The sequence below is a fragment of the Equus asinus genome, chromosome 7, assembly GCF_041296235.1.
Source record: "Equus asinus isolate D_3611 breed Donkey chromosome 7, EquAss-T2T_v2, whole genome shotgun sequence".
Classification (NCBI taxonomy): domain Eukaryota; kingdom Metazoa; phylum Chordata; class Mammalia; order Perissodactyla; family Equidae; genus Equus; species Equus asinus.
In genome coordinates, this window is record NC_091796.1 from 40,844,969 (window position 1) to 40,865,889 (window position 20,921).

At 36.6% G+C, this 20,921-nt stretch overlaps 1 long non-coding RNA gene across 1 annotated transcript; it reads right to left on the reverse strand.

Moving 5' to 3' along the window:
* Positions 1 to 7,728: 7,728 nt before the first annotated feature.
* LOC139045658 (uncharacterized) lies at positions 7,729 to 16,301 on the reverse strand. Its single transcript, XR_011504473.1, has 3 exons — positions 16,155 to 16,301; positions 11,302 to 11,491; positions 7,729 to 9,743 (listed from the first exon to the last, which is right to left on the reverse strand). It is a non-coding gene; the product is annotated as an uncharacterized lncRNA (long non-coding RNA).
* Positions 16,302 to 20,921: the final 4,620 nt, after the last annotated feature.

Below are 20,921 nucleotides of genomic sequence, written 5' to 3' on the forward strand. Positions count from 1 at the left end.
AGTAAAGACACCATACCTGGGGGGCTGGCCTCATGGCCGATTGATTAGGTTAGCGCGCTCCGCTGCAGGCAGCCCAGTGTTTCGTTGCTTCGAATCCTGGGCGCAGACATGGCACTGCTCATCAAACCACGCTGAGGCAGCATCCCACATGCCACACCTAAAGGGACTCACAACGAAGAATATACAACTATGCATCGGGGGTCTTTGGGGAGAAAAAGAAAAAAATAAAATCTTTAAAAAAAAAAAAAGACACCATACCTGGGACCACGGCCATGCTAGGTACCACTATGTGACTGAATTTATAATAATTTGCTGCCATTCTCCCTGGCCTACCATGCTTTTGCCCCAGGTAACAAGTGACATATATGATATACAGTAAAAATCACAGCCTCTGCATCTTTTGTGTTTTATGATGGCATGAATATCTGGAATTTTCTCAGGATATAATATTGCTTTGGGTTTTCTAACTTGAGAGGTCTGTTCCAGGGGCTTCCTCTATTGCTAACATAAAAGCCCTCATTTCACGGGTCAGGGAATCAATGTGGGGCTTCTGTCACTTATTTAGTATATCTGTTGCTGCTATATATTCTAAGATTGTGGGGGGAAACCACAGGATGGGTCTGCAGTCCCACTGGACACTTTATTAAACAAATTTGAGCCAAAACTCCATCTATCATTTAAATTTCATTAGTTTCCATCTCATCGGTGGATCATGTTTGCATTTTGGGTCTCCAGGGACTAGTGATCAAGTTCAAATTTCTCAGGTTCATCTATGTCTGCCCAAATATTCCCATTTCTTGTCTGAAGGTTTAATTTCTTCCCTACCACAAAATTTGAGTGCAAATTCTATCATCACGGCAACAAGTCCCTCTGGGTAAGTATTGGGAGAAGATTCATGATATATACCTGTGGCCACATAGCAGGGTTCTTCTCTTAAAAGAAATTGAGCTCCTCTCAGACCTTAGTTCTGGGTGTATGAACTATCTTAAGTATAGGAAATTGGTAGGTGTCTGTAATGACCTACAACAATGACTCAAGGTGGATCTCTGACTAGTGGTCTTAGAATTTTCTGCCTAAATCTGTCAAGCAGCGTCTGCCTATTCATTTCATTTCTAAGGACACTCCCTGATCAATTAGCCATTGTAACAAATTCCTGAAGTTCAAAACAGTCTAAATATTATTCTGTCCCTTTATTGTATGGTGATAATTGTGCCTACCTCACCTCTGACAGTTCAGCCTGACCATCTGGCCTCTACTAACCCAGAATCCCATTATTCCCAGTGATATCAGAAAATTTGTGTAACCCCCCACTATCTTTTCTGGACTAAGAACCGCCTCCACAGAGCTCTTCAAAGATGATGACTCTCCTGAACAATACATTTCATAATGCCGTGATGAAGGCAATGTTTTCTGGGTTCACCTAAGGGATATGGTTAGGGAGTGGTTCATGAGCTCTATGCCAACATTCCCAGTTCCATGAGCCTTTGGACTACTCATTCCTCAAAAGTATGCCAGGGAAGTTCTGACATTTTGCCCTCATTATCTATAGGGTATGGTTAAATCCAGACTTTAATTAACTACCCTAGACAATGATTATACCACTTCCAGATGCTCAAAACATATTAAGTCCCAAATCCTGGGAAAATGAATCCATCTCTCTGGTCTAGCATTTCTGTATATGTTCCCCAAGCTTCTGTTGATTAGAAAATTCTTGTGACTCTCTCAGTGTATCCTCTCTGAACAAGCATTCTACCTCTCCCTCCATGTTGTGTTGGAATCGAACTCTCATCATGGGCTTAGAAGCAATGAAAGAATGCTGAGAAGAACTGTCATCAATTTGGGAGTTTCAGGAAAATTTTGAGGATCAAATTCTCAGACCTAGCCAAGATGCTAAAATGTCCATATTCTTTGTTTCAAAGTCTCGTTTCTTACCCAACAGCGCCTTTATTACAACTTTACCCTAGGCTTGGTCCTTAGCAATATCTGCCATACAACAATAAGAAAGAGACTGCTCTAAAGATGCCATACAAGTTTCTGATTCTCCATATATATGCTTCACTGAATTTTAAAAGCTTCTAACTTCTCTTTTTCCCTACTTGTGTGCTCTCTCGAGCTGGAAAAAGTCAAGTGACTCCACAGTCTTTATAATCACTATTGTTGCTATAGTAACAACACGCCACAGCCATTTGCTCTCCTACAACTCCCGTCTTCCACTACTCCCCATCCACTGCTACCACCTGTAATAATTTGACAATCATCAAAGCATCACATGCTATTGATTACCTATACCCTATTTCTCCCCCAGAAAAGTGTCTATTCCTGCATTCCTTAACAATATGAGAAACCAATCTCAGAATCATATTTTGAGGGTCTGATTTCTTGGGTCAATTATGAAATGAATTACAGTGTCAGTCAAAGTCCAAGCAGGAAACAGATGGCACACACAAATTAGGATAATTCTAGGAGAGTTTAATAAGGAAATATTCACAAAGGTGTGGGTAAGTTGGAGGAAAACTACAAAGGATACTAGAACTATGCCGCAAAACTAATACAAACTCTGACCCAAAAGAAGAGAGGGAGGAGTTGTTCCCGGGGCCCAGAATGAGTCAGAGAGCTGCCTGAAGAGGAGCAGTAAATTTTAAGTCCTTGTTCATTGGCTTCATTGGCTAATTGGAATATTTCTATTAAGGGATACTGTACTTCATCAACTATTTGGTTACTCTAAGATACAGTTTATATTAAAAAATAGGCAGCATAATGTTTGATTTTTTTCTCTTTATTTACCAATTTAAAAAATATTAAATAAGCCCTCTGGCATCTTCTAACGCTGACCAATGAGTTTGTTCATGAATATATTTGATGTATTTCGATCCAATTCACATACCGATGCTCGAACTGGCCAGTAAGAGCCTACAAGGTTGGCTCCTGAGTCCTTCTGACACATCCCTATTAGTCTTGGATTGCTTCCTTGCTTTCTGACGTGGTAAGATGTTCCAGGCTCATATTGTAAAATTCCTGTCCTAGACCTGTAATCACTCATTTCTTCAAGGAGATATGGTTCCTTCTTGTGGGAAATGGTGTTTTGAGACCACAGTCTGAGTGCTAAGGAGGTTGACTGCTACTGTGACTGTCATTGTTTCTCAGCCTTTCTAGAGGACAGAGTTAGAAAATATGTATTTTTTAAGTTCATATGGATACTTCCTATCAAAATCAGGACTACAGAGTTTTATTTAACCTCTTTGATCTTACTTCTGAATTTCCTTTCTCCCGTGCCAAAAACATAAGTAATTAAAATAAGCTGGCATACTTATTTGATTTTTCTCTTAAAATGCATGAACATAATAAGAATAGCAATATCAACATCTTGTGGGCACATTTAAAAGATACCTTGAGGACTTTCAGAAATAATTTTGGGGGAAGTGTCTTCAGGGAGGTGATATCCTGTCTGAGCAATTGAAGACAAGAACATGGTATAGGAGTTGCCGTAATTTGTATCCAAATGTGGTGAGCCCCAGGATGGGCAAGTTATATATCCATTAGACCATTAGACATATTATGGGCCAAGCGCCTTAACCGCATCTTGTTTCTATGGGAAAATGCAAGTGCTAAATAAGCAAATTTAAAATATTTTTTTAACAGTAAAACAAATTTATCAATTGAGCACTTAGTGTAATTTTTCTTTTCCTAATATATATTATTGATAAAACAAATCAGCCATTTAATGTTTACTTCAAAAATATTAACACTGCTATGATATATCCTTTGTGTTCCTAAGTGTGTAATTCTACACTCAAAGTTAAATTATTGGTAGACTGAGCAATAACATTTTACTAGGTGGCAGGGGGAAAAACAGTTCATTCTGATCCAGGGAGAGAACTAATGTGTCTCTTTAGCACTTACCCAAACTACAATGGTTACTGTGATGTCACAGTGGATAAGCATCAGGAGAAAAGGCAAGAACACAGCCCAAGCAGTCCATTTGACAAGAAACCCCCAAAAGACAGGGTTCTTCTCTACTGAAGGGATCTTTCTTCTACAATGAACAGTGAGGGGGCTAATTCAGAATTTACTCTTATTTTTATCCTAGAATTTAGGGAATTTTCCTATCACCTTACAAGCTGATATCTGGTATGTGTAACTTACAAATTTCTATTTCTGTCATTTAATCAACTAGCTCATTCCATTTCTTTCAGTACTTTTTTCCTACAGGACTAAAGGTTCAGAAGTAATTTATAAAGGAAATTTGTACAGGAAAACATTCCCAGCCACGTGACTTAAAGGTTACCTTGAAAATATTTGTCTTCATTTGTCTTCTTGAAAGGCCATGTTTACTTAACTTTATATCATGCTCTTTCTCCCACTCACTAAATTTGGTCTAAGTCTGTATTAAGGGCTGCATTATTGTCTGCTGACTTCCAGAGAAACTGCTAAGAACCAAGAAAGAAAGCACTTAGCTGCTTTTAGTCATGATCAACAGTTTGCTCATAAGAGCCTAAAAGGATCAGAAGGAGGCAGAGGAAGGATACAGAAAACCTCTAATAGATCACCACAGGACTTTTGAGCTAGTTTATAGAGAGAACATCAGTAATAGTGACTGACAGGTAAAGCTCATAATTGATGTTGCTATAATTCTAGATGGGGTGTAATAGTATGTATATTTAATGTACAATATCTGTATAAAATTTATGTCACATCCAACTCTAATGCTCCTATAAACTGCTGCACAGGAACAGAAGGAAATGACATTTGTGTTCTCTTTAATCTCTGTCTGGGGCATTAACCTCTGCCTGGAGAACTCTTCTATCCATTTGTCTCTGTATTGGTTTGGGAGTAGTCCCGAGACCAATACGTGGTATTAAATAAATAGGTATTAGCTAGAGACATTTAACCCATATAGACAAATCTAACTTACTCATTGTTTTTGGATAACATGCTTTTCTGGGGGTAATAATAACAACAGTGGCTACAATTTATAAAATGCTCATTTATGAGGGCATTATCTTATTTAACCGCCAAGGCAAGTATCTTTATCCTTGTTTTACAGTTGAGGAAACTGTGGCCTGGGGAGATTAAGTAAACTGCCCCAGCTCACTCAGCTAGTAAAGAATTAGAACAAAGATTGAAGTGCAGGTATGTCTGGCTACAAAGCCAAAATATGTGAAGAATATTTTTTATCATCATCATGTACATCAATGTTCACTATCAGCCTTGAATGTGCCTTCAATTCTCTCACAGATTATAAGCATCTAGAGGGCAGATTTGTAGCCCAAGGATCACATCAAGGAATGCTCTGGACACTGATGGAGGGGTCATTTACTCTAATGAGGCATAATCCCTGCTTTCTAGGTGTTTGGATCCTAGGAGGAATACTCATTCCTGGAGGTGAACATGTCTCAAGTTAAAACAGTGGGGTACATTCTGAGGTAAACAGCAGGATTCTAAAAAGACTCCAGTAACAAAGAAGTAATATCCTATTTTCAATATGATGTGCTTTCAGAGGCTGTTGGGGATGAAGTGAAACATGCAGGGATTTCACTATGAGTTCAGTTTGGTTCTGGGAGTAAACTTAGGTAGAGTGGTTAGGTGAAAGTAGCACGTGGGTTAGTCCCACCTTCTTCATTTCCCAAATGCTTGGCCTCGGACAACTGGCTTAACCTCTCTGCCCTTAGTCTTCTCATACGTTAAAAGGGATTAATAATATACATTTAATAGGATTATTATGAGAAACAAAGGGAAAACTTCTTTAAGTTTCCTTACACATAGCCTAAAACATACTAGATGTTCAACAAGTCTTGGCACTCCATTTTTACTCTTTTAAAATCCAACTCAAGAAAAATTTGCTGAGCCTTCTATTATATATCATGCAGCAACTGCAGAACAGATTTTAAAAGTGATTAAGAAACAATCCTCTATAAGCTGGATCAGGGACAGATGTGTAAACAGCCACCTGCAATGTGATTTAAGAAGTGCTGTCTTAGCAGAATGGACAAAGTGGCAACACAAAGAAAGGAACGGCTAATTCTTTCTTTGGGATGTCAGAAATCTTTTGCAGAAACGGTAGAATATCAACCTCTATTTGAAGGTAAGGAAAGAAATGATACGAATTCGCAAAGTTTTCAGTTCAGGTAAGGTTATGTAAGATTGGTCTGTATGACATCCATCCATCTATTCATTCAACATTCATTGAAAGGCTACTATGTGTCAGGCAATGTTACAACATCCAGAGGCCACAAAAATGAGAAGACATGGTGTTTCCTTCAAGGAGCTTACAGTTTAGTGATTGATAGAGGGGATACTTTGTACTTTTATTCTGAAATTATCTATCACTTACTGTTTTGAAAAGTATTAGTAATACTTTATAGTACTTGGGCATATTTGTAAAATTGGTCATTGAGGCCATAACTCAGATCAGTAATAAAGTACAATAGAAATTCTAGAACTGTTGCCATTTTTTCACAATAATTTACATCAGAAAGAAAAAATATACCTTGTAAATTTCTATTGTTGGGGGGGGTTTTTTCCCCTTCCTCCTTCCACAAAATTAAGATTTCAGTCCAGGTCAACTTTTTTTTAAGATTTTATTTTTTTCCTTTTTCTCCCCAAAGCCCCCCGGTACATAGTTGTATATTCTTAGTTGTGGGTGCTTCTAGTTGTGGCATGTGGGATGCCGCCTCAGTGTGGCTCCAACAGCAGTGCCATGTCCACGCCCAGGATTCGAACAGATGAAACACTGGGCTGCCTGCAGCGGAGCACACAGACTTAACCACTCAGGCATGGGGCCAGCCCCTTCTTTTTTTATTTTTAAAGATTTTATTTTTCCTTTTTCTCCCAAAGGCCCCTGGTACATGGTTGTGTAGTTTTAGTTGCGGGTCCTTCTAGTTGTAGCATGTGGGACGCCGCCTCAGCATGGCTTGACGAGTGGTGCCATGTCCGTGCCCAGGATCCAAACCAGCGAAACCCTGGGCTGCCGAAGCAGAGTGCGTGAACTTAATGACTGGCCACAGGGCCGGGCCCCCTAGGTCAACATTTGAGCTTCAACTGTATGTTCTAGATATACAAACATGCACAAGCTGTCTGCCTTTGAAGAGTTCACAATTTAGTAAGAGTATGAAATCATCTATCTGCACAGATTAGGGTAAAATTTCTTCCCAAGATTTATTTTCTACGAAAAGTTAAGGGGAAAATAATAGAAAGAAAAGAAAAATTTACTAAATTGTTCTTTTAGCAAGCCTGAAGAATCATTTCTATCCTAATTTCCGCAGGCACACAAGAAAATCAAATTAAGTGGTGGATTTATTGCCTGCTTTGTGCATCTTGACATGTTACTCTGTAAACTTAAGTCACTGTTTCCTTGGAACTGTTGGACACAGGCATCTTGTATTTCTTACTAAGAAATTTTATACCAAAGAGACAAAGGAGATTTAGGCAATAAACAAATTGGAATGGCTTAAGTAAACCTGGCACTCTTCCACAATAAGACAGCTCTCCTGTTTCTCAGACCAGATTGTATTTTTTGAAAATCCAGCTATCCATTGTTTTTAAGAGACAGCCCTAAAACATAACAGCAAAGAAATATATGAACAAAAATAATGGAAAATTATATATTAGCCAAATATTACCCAAAAGAAAGCTCGTGTAGGATATAAATATCAGGGAAAATAGAGAGAAAGACATATAGAGATAAAGATAGGCAACATAACAGTAAAAGGAACAAACCACCAAAAAGATACGACAACCGTAAACTTTTATGAGGCTAACAAGATAAAACAAAAAAACCAATGCAGTTGCAGGTAGAAATTGACAGATCCACGATCATAGTAGGCAATTTTAACAAATCTATCAGAAAGACATACCAAACAAAAGAGAGTAGGATAGAAAATATTTCCACAATAAAATCAATAAGCTTGCACAAATGAATGAATATGACACCCTGCATTGCACAAATAGAAAATATACATTTTCAAGTATACATGAAACATTTACATAAATTGATTACAAATAAGTCAGAGTCCAATAAATTTTAAAGAACTATCTACTGAACACATTTTCTCACTACAAAGCAACAAAGTAACAAATCAATAATTGAAAAAAACTCCAGATGTTTAGAAAGGTTTTTTTCTTTGTTTGTTTTGTTTCTTTCTTTTTTTTTTCTTGAGGAAGATTAGCCCTGAGCTAACATCTGCCACCAATCCTCCTCTTTTCGCTGAGGAAGACTGGCCCTGAGCTAACATCCATGCCCATCTTCCTCTACTTTATATGTGGGACGCCTGCCACAGCATGGCGTACCAAGCAGTGCCATGTCTGCACCCGGGATCCGAACCGGTGAACCCTGGGCCGCTGAAGCAAAACTTGTGCAGTTAACTGCTGCGCCACAGGGCCAGCCCTAGAAAGTTTTAAATACATTCCTAATAAGTCATCGGTTAAAGAGAGATTCACAATAGAATTTACAAAATATTTAGAACCAAGTAGAGCCAAAGTGCATCTTCGAGGGGAATTTAGAGCCTATAGATATAGTCAATAAAAAAAAAAGGATTTAAGATAAATGAGTCAAGAAATCAACTTAAGAGATTAGAAAAAGAACAGAGTAAACCTGAAGAGAGTGAAACATAAAGCAAACATCAGAAATTAGTAAAATAGAAAATAAGTAGATGAGCCAAAACAAAAGGCTGGTTCTCTCAAAACAACTGCAGCTAGCGAATTCATAACTCTCCAGCAAGATTTATTAAGAACTAAAGAGATAAAGAACTAAAGAGAAAAAGACAACTGACCTATGTTAGCAATTAAAATGAGGACAAAACTCTAGATAGAATATACATTTAACTTAAGGAGACAGAAATAATATTGGTCACCACAGAATTGGAAGCAAGCTGAAAGGTCTATCAATGGAGAATTTTGGGCTGTTCATGCAATGAAATATATAATCGTTAGAAAGAAAATTAGAGATTAATGATCAGCATGGGTAAATCTTAAATATATGTTTGGCCAAAAAAGTCAGTTGCAGAATATTTATAAATGTCTCGTTTATATAAATGGTAAAAACAAGCAAAGAAGGACCATATATTACTTATGGGCACACACACAGGTAATAAAAATACGGGAACATTCATGGGGTAACAAAAACCAAAATCAGGGTAAATTAGCACAAGAGAAAGAGGGAATAAGAGAAACAGGATTGGGAATCATGACTGGGAGGGAGGCTTTGTCTGTATCTTTAATATTCTTTTCTTTAAATACGTCTTAAGCAAATAAAGCAAAAAACTAATATTTGTTTAAACTGGGATGTGGGTACACAAGTAGTCATTATATTATTCTCCACACTTTTCTATGTATTTGAAACATTTCATAATACATTTTTTTAAGTAAAACATTGGTTCAATTATTTAATATTTTGTTCCTTTCAAATCCCCTCTCCTATCTTTCTCCTCCCTACCGCACGTAATAACACAAAGGTCCCAGGTTTACCAGTGAAGGTACCCTTGAAGTTATTAATATACACAAATATTAACATATTTCACAAATATTAATATGTAAATATTAATGTTATGTTTTACACAAATATTAATATATTTCACTCCTACCCATATATCTGAAAAAACTCAAATCTTCTTCCGGTTTCTCAGGAGCTTCCATGGATATTTTGCCTCCTTCTTCCAGTCACTGCCACCAGCCTTTTGAGAGAGGCTTAGCCAGAACACGCAGCTCTATAGGTAACCAAGAGGTAGAGAAGAAGGCCCAAAAGTCACCTTAGGAGGGAAGAGATTTCAGATTGTGATGAGTAAATGACAATTGTGGGTATCTTCTACTTCAACTACCGACACATCGTCTAATGGTTAAACTCCTGCTTTTAATCTTACCCCACGCTACTCAAGGCATAACACAGGCAAGTTCCCTTGAGATCATTGCCATTGATTGTGCTTCCACCCAATCTGCTCTCTGACCCACAGCCTACAAGTCCCCAGTCCAATCTGCATCCAACTCAGACTTGGAGATGAGTGAGAAAGGTAGAGGATGCTCTCTCCCCATAGCCCATGTAAAACAGGTTTTTCTTCTGAGACGAATGTGGAATTTCAATACCACTGGATGTGGGTCATCTAAAATATAACAAAATCTACTACCAAACAATTCTTTGCAAGTAGTTCAAATCAAACTCTCATACTTCTTTAAATGGTCATCAATTGTTTGTGTTGAGAATTAAAGTTACTTTACACTGCCTTTATAGAGTAAGGTACTTAGCTATAATAATACAGTTAATGACAATAACTTCAGCATATCCATTGCAGGCTACTTTTCATTCCTTTCTTGAATCTACGGTAAAACATAAAACAAAGCAAAAAAACAAGAGTGAGGCCACTATCCTTAAGCTACTAGAAAAAGCTTGCTTTTAATAACTATTTTAAGGCAGTAGAGTGGCATCTCTTTAGGGCACCAATGGATAGACAAAGGCACATGTAAATTGATGAGTAAGAATATTACCTGGATACAAAAGGATTACTTAAGCTAAATATTATTGAAATGGTGTCTGTTTGACATGCTACTTTATCAAACCCTAAATAAATTGTATTTCTGGAATTTTACCATGTTAAAAAAAAAAAGGCTAGAAGAATGACTGTTTTTAAGATGACTTTTACAGCAATCTAGGAAACTCTTAACATTGTTTTACAGTGAAATGCTAACCCAATCTTTCTCAGTATTGTCTGGTGGTGCATAATGTAGCCCATGTTGTTGGACCAGTAAACGTTTCCATTTGATACCAAAGGAAAAATGTGAAATGCTTGTACTTGAGTAATTAAAATGCAGTATTTGTTGGCTTAAATTAGCTTCTACATATGTTTGAAGCAATATCCCCACTGGCGTTTATTACAGATGATTGAAGTAAATTTGATGGGGGTTCTCAAACCAATAATGCATTTCTCAGGAGTAAGGGAAATTTTGCATTCCTGTATCCACTTCCATGCCAGGAAAAAATAAAACTTATTAGCACAAATTTGACTTTATCTTACGATTTTCCTTTCTCTCTTCCTTTTCTCCCCATTCCCTCATAACCCCACTCCCTCATTGTTTTCCCTTGAGGTTTTCTGCTTATCCTTTACTATCCCCACCACCCCCGTAACACAGTTCTTTCCCACTTCCACAGCTCAGTCATTTCCAGTAGGCTTCTTCCTCAGGCAACCACAGCTCTGTCTCATTTGTTCTACCTCTAACTTCTCTTTCCACTTTCCCATTTTCAGGTTTTCTCTCTTACCCCATCTTTTACCTTCTCTCTCACTCTAGTCAGAAAGGTAATAGAGAGGATATTCTCACCTTTACTTCCTGGGGAGCTTGAGATGGATGCACCCCAGAAGATAGTAATCCTATTTCCTTTGTCAGTTTTCATTTTATATGTTGACCATATAAATGTAAAGAAAGCAGAAAAATCCACATTGGCCAACTGCACTTTTCTGTTTCTTTAATCCTGAGAAAGACGGTGTAAACTGCTCACTAAGAAGTTTCCCTGAAAATCAAGGGAAACAAATCCCACATGTGTATCAATGAGACCCAAGAATGCATACTTCAAATAAAAGCAAATTAAACAGGACAATGTCTATCTCGGCATCAATGAGATTTACTAACAAAAAACTCTATTAACTCTTTTTCTGGATGGAATTAGGACTAATACATAAAGGTCAAATGCTTTATCAAGTTACGGCCATCTTCATTCCAGATGTGAGATTTGCTTTCAGACATTACGCAAGCCCAGTGGCAACACTTAGTTTCACAAAATCCTGAAAGCGCGAAGAAGATTCCATCAGGATTTTATATTGTGACATGAAATAAGCCTTAAGTAAGTGTTCCTGTCCTCTGCCTCCCACTTCCTGATTTTATCTGACTTGGTGATACTTTTTTTGAAAGCATAATGGGAGATAAATTGATAAGATCCCATTTGTCCTCGATGTCTTTGAGTAAATACAAATAATATTGGATGAATGTATATTAAAAAAAAATTTAAAAGCACTTTCTAGACTCTGAAACAATTTTGAAGTCAATACCTTGGCCTCACTATTAGAAATGTAAAATATTTTAATATTGAAAGTTTGATTCCTTCCTTCCGGAGTATCATTGTACGAAAATATCATCCCCCAAATAAATATGAGAAGCAATTGAAAGCATTATTATGTTTCCTTAAAGAGAGTCATATAACCTAGACTAAGTGAAATAGAAAAGACGTTGAGAAAGACACAGGACACTAATATTTAAATTGTCTAGGGATGGTGATAATTTGTTCTTAAAGATCTCCAAAAAGGAAAACTTGGCAATGTCTTTCCGTGGTCTATACAGAGATTCACCACTTCATGGTAAAATTTCTTCTTAAACTCAATAGGAATCTTCAAATTTTATACTATTACAAATACATTTCTGAGTTTAATATATTTGTGCATAAAACTTCTTTTCTGAGTTAATTTAATTTATTTAGGGCAGTTTCTCCAAATTGAATTGCTGGGTAGGTATTTAAAGCCTCACGAAAAATAGCCAAATGCATATGTGCTCTGCTTCAGTGGCACAGGTTTCGTTCCTGGGCATGGACCTACACCAGTCATCGATGGCCATGCTGTGGCAGTGATCCATATACAAAATAGAGGAAGACTGGCATAGATGTTAGCTCAGGGCGAATCTTCCTCAAGTGAAAAGAGGAAGACTGATAACAGATGTTAGCTCTGGGTGAATCTTCCTCAGCAAAAAAAAAAAAAAAAAAAAGGTCAAATGCATAAATAAAGATCATACCAATTTACATTTCCACCAAGATATGAGAAATCCTATTTCATCATATCCTTGACATCGAGACTACTTTTGTGAAAAACGCTTTGTATAGGAATAATCTACCAAGTCATTAGCATTTAGCAGGAATTGGTGTTTTCATCTTCCTTTCTTCAGATGGTTTGGAGAGTATAAAACCGTTAGTGTTGTTACCAAGGAGTAGCAGAAGAGCGGGAGAAGGGCAAAAATCCTACTTCATAATTCTGCATCATTTGGATCTGTGTGATCCTCCACATGTTTCACTTTATTTAACAAATCTTTGTTTATCTATTATTATGTTCTTGGCTCTGTTTTAGACTCTAGGAAGCAAAAATTGATTAATACACATTGCTGTTCTCAAGGAGGTTATAGTTATAACTGAACTATTTATCTAAACTGCATATAGCAGAGGTTAAAAGCAATCTATATACTAGCCTATTATAAATCTGGGGAAAAGTCTTCTAAACTCTCTTTCTTGTTGATGTTATTTTTAAATCATTATTTCAACAAACATTTATTAGTACCTGTCATATGCAAGGCACTAACCTGGGAGATGCAAGGGGTTCATAAAAGTATATAAGACATTAAATGTGCCTATAGAGAGACAAATCTCCAGGGGTCCCTAGTGTTTCTGCACATCTTGTGAGCAGAGGATTGATAGCTTTGTAGCTTTTGTTCTGGATCATCTTTTCAAGGATGTTTATACAGTGAACCTTAACAAGTAGCGATAACGTCTCCCTTTGGATAAGAGGGCAGTTTCAGTAAGGTCCAGTATAATAAAAATGTCTCCCTCTGGGGAAAAGTTGGGTCAAGTTTGCTTGTTAAAGATTTAGTTCCCTGATCTCAGGGTTTCTTAGCTATAACACAAACATACCGTGTGTGCAGCATCCACCTGGGCCACTCTGAGTCACCCCCATGAGACTTGGGGGACAAAGAGAACTGATGTGAACACGAAGTTTATGCTACCTGATGTGCTAAGAGTAATAAATCCTTCATCTCTGATCCAGAAGTCTCCAGGCTTCTGCCAGCGTCCATGAAACTGTGGCAGGCTAACTTGTAAGCTTGCAAGTAGGTAAAATCTTAGACCTTCACAGTTCTTGACAGTGCCATCAAGAAATTTACTATCTGATAAGGAGTTTAAGAAAAGTACACTGATAATGATAACATGTTATAATTGTGGTAATAGTTACCCAAAATATTATAAAGAAGGATAAAATTGATTCTGACCAAGAGACAGTTTCATGTATGAAGTTAAGGTGAGGAAATATGGGAAAATGAAAGCATAAAAAATTATAATCCTATTTCTATTTCTCTGACCACTCTTTCTCAGTATCTTCTGCTGGGTCCTCCTCTATCGTTGGAATTCCCCAAGATTCTATTGTCCCACTTCTGTTTGCAACCTATGTCCTTTCTTAGGAAATTTTATCCATTCATATGACTTCAGCTTCCAAATATTCATCTCTGTCCCTAATTTCTTTCCAAGCTCCAGAACTCTTTTTCCAATTGTTTACTTCACATCTGGATATGTAACAGGTGATTCAAATTTAACATGGGCAAAATTGAGCCCATTCTCTCTCTTCCTGACACACTCTCTAGTCTCTTCCTCCCCCTAACTCTTTAAAAGAATAATCGTTCCCTGGGCTTCAAGCAAGAAATCCATAAGGAATTCTCATCAGTAAGCAGGAGTGCTATCAGAGTAAAGAAAGCCAATGTAATATATCAGCCTGATATAAACCATGTGGCTAGAGTCTCTTAAGTGTTGATACTGTCAATAACGACTCACTTTCACCTGGGAGCTGTCCTATCCTTTCAAAGTGACTTTGTTTTATCTCGACTCAGATCTAGTATCAGTTGACTTGATAGTTCAATACTATATTCTTATTTCAAAGTTCTTGTTGGCTCCTTATAATTGTCCCTGTGTGCTAACTATATGCCCACCCAAAGTGGATTCTACTCACTTACCTCTGCTTGGTGTCCAGTGGATTTATCACCATTTTTGGAGAGTTGATTCACCCCATTAAGTGAATTAATACACAAGTTCTGAGGATTTTTACCTCCTTGATAAATATCTTCTATCTGTCCCCTAATTTCCACCTCTGGGAATACACTGTCCTGATTCAACTCTTGATCACCTATTGTTAGCTTCTTCTACTTTTTTTTTTTTTAAAGATTGGCACCTGAGCTAACAACTGTTGCCAATCTTTTTTTTTTCCTGCTTTTTTCTCCCCAAATCCCCCCAGTACATAGTTGTATATTTTAGTTGCGTGTCCTTCTAGTTGTGGCACGTACTTCTACTATTCTTCTACTTTTTCTACTTGTCCTCGGTCTCTTCAGTCTGAACCTCTTTAATCTATCTTATATACTCTTTCCAAAACACTCTTTTCAAAATTCAAATCTGACCAACAAATTCCCTGCTTAAGACCCGCCGTAGTTCCCATCATTAACACTACATGTCACTTATTATAAGTCCTTTAAGATAAAGTTCGGCCTCCTTCATTGGACAGACAAATCTCTCCATGATCGGAATCCTGTCTAACTCTTCAGTCTCATCTCAGACACATTCTACCTCAAATCTCAAGATATAGCAAAACCAAACTGATTATACTTCCTCCCATACAATCTGCTGCTTCTTGCCACCATGTTATTTCTCACACTGTTGCTTTTCCCTAGTGTTCACTTCCTAGTCCTCTCCCCGTGTCCTATTCTTGACTTGGCAAATTAGTTCTATTTCACACTTCTCTAGTTGGTCATCTCCTCAAAGTCTGTGATGTTCTCATCCAATTCCTTGCCAACTAAGAGGTTCTCTTCGTAGTCTCAAAATACCATGACATATCTCTAACTCTTACCACACTGGATTGTAATTACATTTTTTAACTGAGTTTCTGGCTGTCCTACTAGATTAAAACACTTGAGAGCAAGAACTCATCTTTCCATCCCTATTCACTTGAATGTGCCTGGCACATAAGTATTTAATAAATATTTATTGAGTGAGTGGATATGTGTATGAATAAATGAATGAATGAAGAGTGAGAGATAAGTTATGAACATTTACATAGCAATTTAATCAAAGTACATCTGAAATTTTAATGAATGTATAAATGGATATACTATACTATGGTTCTCTTCTGAAAGGGCATTAGTTAATAAACATATCAACAATAGGATAAATTTGGCTGTTGGTCCCATAATTATTATAAATATTTTCTTTTCCTTCTGCTAAACTCCTGATAAGTTAGACATGTAATAGATAAATCGGAACATAGTCAATATTTTCAAATTGGTATTTCAGCCTCTTTTTAAATGACAAATGCAAAGCATTTATAACACTAGGGTATATAGAGTAAAGAGCAAAGTTTATATTAATATTACTTATCTTTGCTTACTTTTTTCTTCTTCCTCTCTGTCTTCCCCATCCTCTTTCTCTTCTTCTTCGTGAGTTCATTCCTAAGTATATCCATTTTTAAAAACATGAAAAATAACTTAGTCCTTGGAAAAGACCGATGGTATCCAGTTTAGTGTGCTCTGAAGTCCTTGGCAGGGAAGGAAAAAGAAAGTGCAGAGAATAGATGATATATAATGATAAAATATTTGGAAAACAGCTGGTAGGACTTTAAAATGTTACAAATGAAGTAGTGAAAGAAATAAAGATATTTTAATTATCTGAGAAATAAAAATAATGCAAGATAAATGTATTTCAAAATAGAATTTCGATGGAAGTTTGGGAAGAAGAGCAGAGATGTATCTCATAAGTCCAGAGTGAAAACCTCTGATGGGACCTATAGAGAGTTTGCATAATCATTCTAATGGTACCATCTTCCACTGCATTTGCTTGAATAGTTTAGAACAAAGTGGAACTCAAAGGTCTTTCCCCTCTATGACTCCCTAGTGCCTGTTTAAGTGTAGTGCGATTTTGAGGGTAGATCAACTTAAGCTAGATATGTTTATTTCACTATAGATTTAATGGTGTGGATGAAAAAACTTAAAGGCATTTATTTATCTGTAACAATAAAGTCAAGAATTGGAAAAAATTACAAGCTCAAGATGATTTTGTAGAGGAAATAGAAATGTAGATCTGGAACAGAAGCATAGCCTTTACATTGCATTTTAATCAAAGTACATTTAAAATTTTAATGAATAATTATACATATAAATATTCTGCTGTTTCTTATCTTGACATTCAATAGTCTCTTACTGCACTTCAGTATTTTGTCTGATAATTTTCTTGTTAATTCAGTCTCCTCAGATATCTTCAAATATTTTTCTTCTACTTATAGATGTCCTTGCTAAATTTAGGAAGAATGTTTTATCCAGGTTCATGCATCTATTATTAAATATTCTTGCCTATTCATAGAATCACATGGACCAATTGCTAACTAAATTCAATTTTTGTTACTTCTTAATACTTGTTCAAATATTTTTAAAACCTTTGCCTAACTATGTAAAAATGAAAGATAATGTAGAATCTTTAGTTTTCAAGCAATGAAAGTGAAAATTCATACATTTCTTAAAAGTAAACTGGCAGTATGCATCAAAAGCCTTAAAAAAAAGTTCATAACTTCTAATTCAGCAATTCCCCAGATGGGAATTTATATTAAGGGGGATAATCATGGATATACTCAAAGATTACCTACAAGGATAGTCATGAAGGCATTATCAGTAACAGAAAAAATATAAACAATAAAAACGTCAAATCAGAAAGAGCTGGATAAATTATGTTATATCTTTCTGACGGAATACCATACAGTCATTTAAAAATCACATTTTGGAACACATATCGACATAAGAAAATGTTCACAATATATTGTTAAGTGAGAAAGGTAGACAACAAAAATCATATTATAGGTTGGTCCAAATTAAATAGACACACACATACATATCCACTATAAGTAGAATATACACCAAATGTGAAGAGTGACAAATAGGTAACTCAGGGTGATGGAATTACAGATCATATTTTTTCTTTATTGGATTTTTCTATATTTAAAAAATTTTATACAATAGACATTTTTAAACGCCATTTGGGGGAATTTTTAAATTTGTTTCTGAGGTGGGGGAAGGCATAAACTCTTTAAGAAGTAGGTTTGGGAGTGAATAGAAAATCTACTAGAGAAGTTAAGTATAATCTTAAGCAATTCTAAGCAAACTAACATGAAGCACTCTAACCTTCATAGACCAGAAACCTGAGGAACGAGAATGGGCAGGGAGGAAAAACGCATCCAGTTTGGACCAGGATAGTCATGTGTCCAGGAGAGATGCCCAGCATAACCAGGATCTCCGCCTTTCTCTTTTCACTGCTTACTACAAAAAAGAGGTGCAAACACATCTGATGGCCTTTCTTTAGAGGATTTGTCGGCAGGGAGCTAAAAATCTCATTACGTTTCTAGGTAGAGGCTTAAAAATGAAGGCTATCTATACTGCCTCTGAAGCTTCAAATCATCAGAACCACAACAAACTTGGATAAATCCTGTGAAGATTTTTGGCACTAATAAATAATAATATTAATTATTATTTTGGCATTACTAAAAACAAAATAAAAGGTTTTCTACCTGTGCTTTATCACATTAAATAGATAAATTTATTAAGAAAAATCTAAATCATGGCATGAACCATAGACTCTTTTAGACGGAAGAACCTTAGCTCATCTACTTATTATACATGATATAGCCAATTAAGCCATCTCTTTCTTTAACCAACATTTTAAATGTATTATTAAAACTATTAATTTATGAAAAATGAATAATTAGTGATTAGATACTAATTGTGTTTTATTTTAGTAAATTATTTCTTGAAACTGAGGAATTGTATAGCTAACCTATGACTCATTTACCCACTCCCTTGGAAAGCCTTGCCCATAATTTACAAAACCACACCAGACCCAGGACCACTACCTATTACTAGTAGCTTCTCAAACTGAGACCTTGTGTTTGGTTGACTTGAAAAACACCACCTACAAAGAGCTAGCTTCTTCATAAACCCAAATCTATAACCCATAAAGTTATACATACACATATGATGATTTTGTAAATCAATAGTTATCATTTGCTTTTTTATTTCTGATTATTCTTATATTTTAGGAACTCCTACAACTTCAGCCATAATATTCTCTGTTTTGCTGAACTGTAAACACAAGGAACTATTATTTAGAATAGTGGTTTTAATACTGTAGGTTGTATTATAGACTGTGAAATAAAACTAGTGGGTCACAACTAACGCTAAAAAAATTAAACATAAAAGAATAGATTAAAAGATCAGAATGCAGTATACATTGGAAGTACACAAATTAGTACTATTTTTACAACTTTTGTTTCAGTTATACTTTTATGTGTGTACCGGGGTGTAATGTGATACTTATTTTTCAATGGGGATATGCTGTGTATTGTTTTGAAAAGCAAACATGCTCCATGAAATCTAATTTTCAACTTGGAATATTTTTCCTTAATATTGCTATATTTGCACTGTGATTTTTGTATTATGTGATGATCTGCTTAAGAAAGGCATATCTATATCAAAAGCCAGAAAGGAAAAGACAAGAAGTAAATTGCTGGATATGTTTTCAAATCCTTCCTGAAAGTACCCCTATGGTATATGCTTCTTTATGGTACTTCATTCATCTTTTTGTCTCTCTCTTTCTCTATCTGTGTAGAGGTAGATAAATATAAATAGAGATAGAGAGAGCCTTCTAGGTGCCAGGTGCTGGGGACGCAAAGATAATAAAACGAGCCCCTCTGAGGGTAAAGTTCTAGTCAGGGAGACCACAAATAAGCTAACAAACACAAATTAACAATATGCTGACAGTTTTAAGAAGTGTTGCAGCTCATGGTCTAGAGGTATATCTCCAGTTGAGTGACAGAAGCACAGAACTTGATTTCAATGAAATTCAAATTTTCAGATGAATGAAAAGAATTGGGAGCCAATCTAATAGCAAGCCTTGTTGTATGGGATTGAAACCTCAAAACCCTTGAAAATGTCTAGACTGGATGAATATTAATTGTTTATCATCAAGAGATGCCGTGACCTATGAAATAATATAGAGTGAGAGGGTGACTCAGCCCATTGATTACTGACTTCAACAAACATTAACTGAGCACTTCCCATGTGGGAGGCATGGGAAAAGGAGCCAGAGAAACAAAGGGGAATAAAATACACTTTCGGTGGCCACAGTTAATTGCTGTCTAGTAGGGAAAGCTAATGTGAAAATAGATAATGTCATAGAGCAATGAGCACAATTAGAAGGGGGTATGCCAAGTACAATGGGGACACAGGAAGAGGAGTGCTCACTTCCTTAGAGGAGACACAGCATTTGGCAGAATACAAGTACTAGAGCTGGAATGGGAGTTTTCCAGGAAGAGAAAGGCAGCAAGGCATTCCGAGGTGAGAGAACCACCTCAAGGGCATGCATTATCAGCATGGCACATTGGAACAACTACAAGAAGGTACTACTACTAAATTCTAGGGTGTCAGAGGGTAGTCAACTGAAATGAGGCTGGGGAGGCAGATCCTGCCACATAAAGGAAGAACTTTTTATATTATACAGAGGGTTTTACACTTTATTCAGCAGACAATGAGGATACACATTTTGGACAATGTTTTAGCCAAGGTTTTAAGTTAACTCTGGTGACAGCATGGAAATTAATTCAAAGGGAAAAGAGCTCAGAGACTCAGAAAACCACTGGGGCTGTGAACTTTGCTATCGCACTTGACTGCTACCACATTATGTGACCCAGGACACTCTGATATGAAGTAAACCAACATGTAATATTTTTATCTTGCAAAACTGATAATGCAGAGAATTAACAAGTTATGTATGTATAAACAGGAGTTCCACAGTTAGGAAGCCATGAAGTGGCCCTCATAGGAGTCCTACAGTATCGTATCCCTGATTCACCTTGGACTTATCCACATCATTAGATCAGCATATGAATAGTCACCAGGTTCACTGCCCAGATCTGCTGGGTAGCAGGGCTGGCTCACTGTGGAATAAGTTAACCCCACAGACTCTAGATTTGGGGAATGAGGTCTCACAGCTGGGAGTAGGTACCTGGGTTTCCCATTTGAGGAATATTCCTCTACTCCTTGCCTGATATAATTATTCCTCTAAAATCTAATCATTTCCTCACAGCTCCATTTCTCTCTTCATGTTTTCTCTAAAT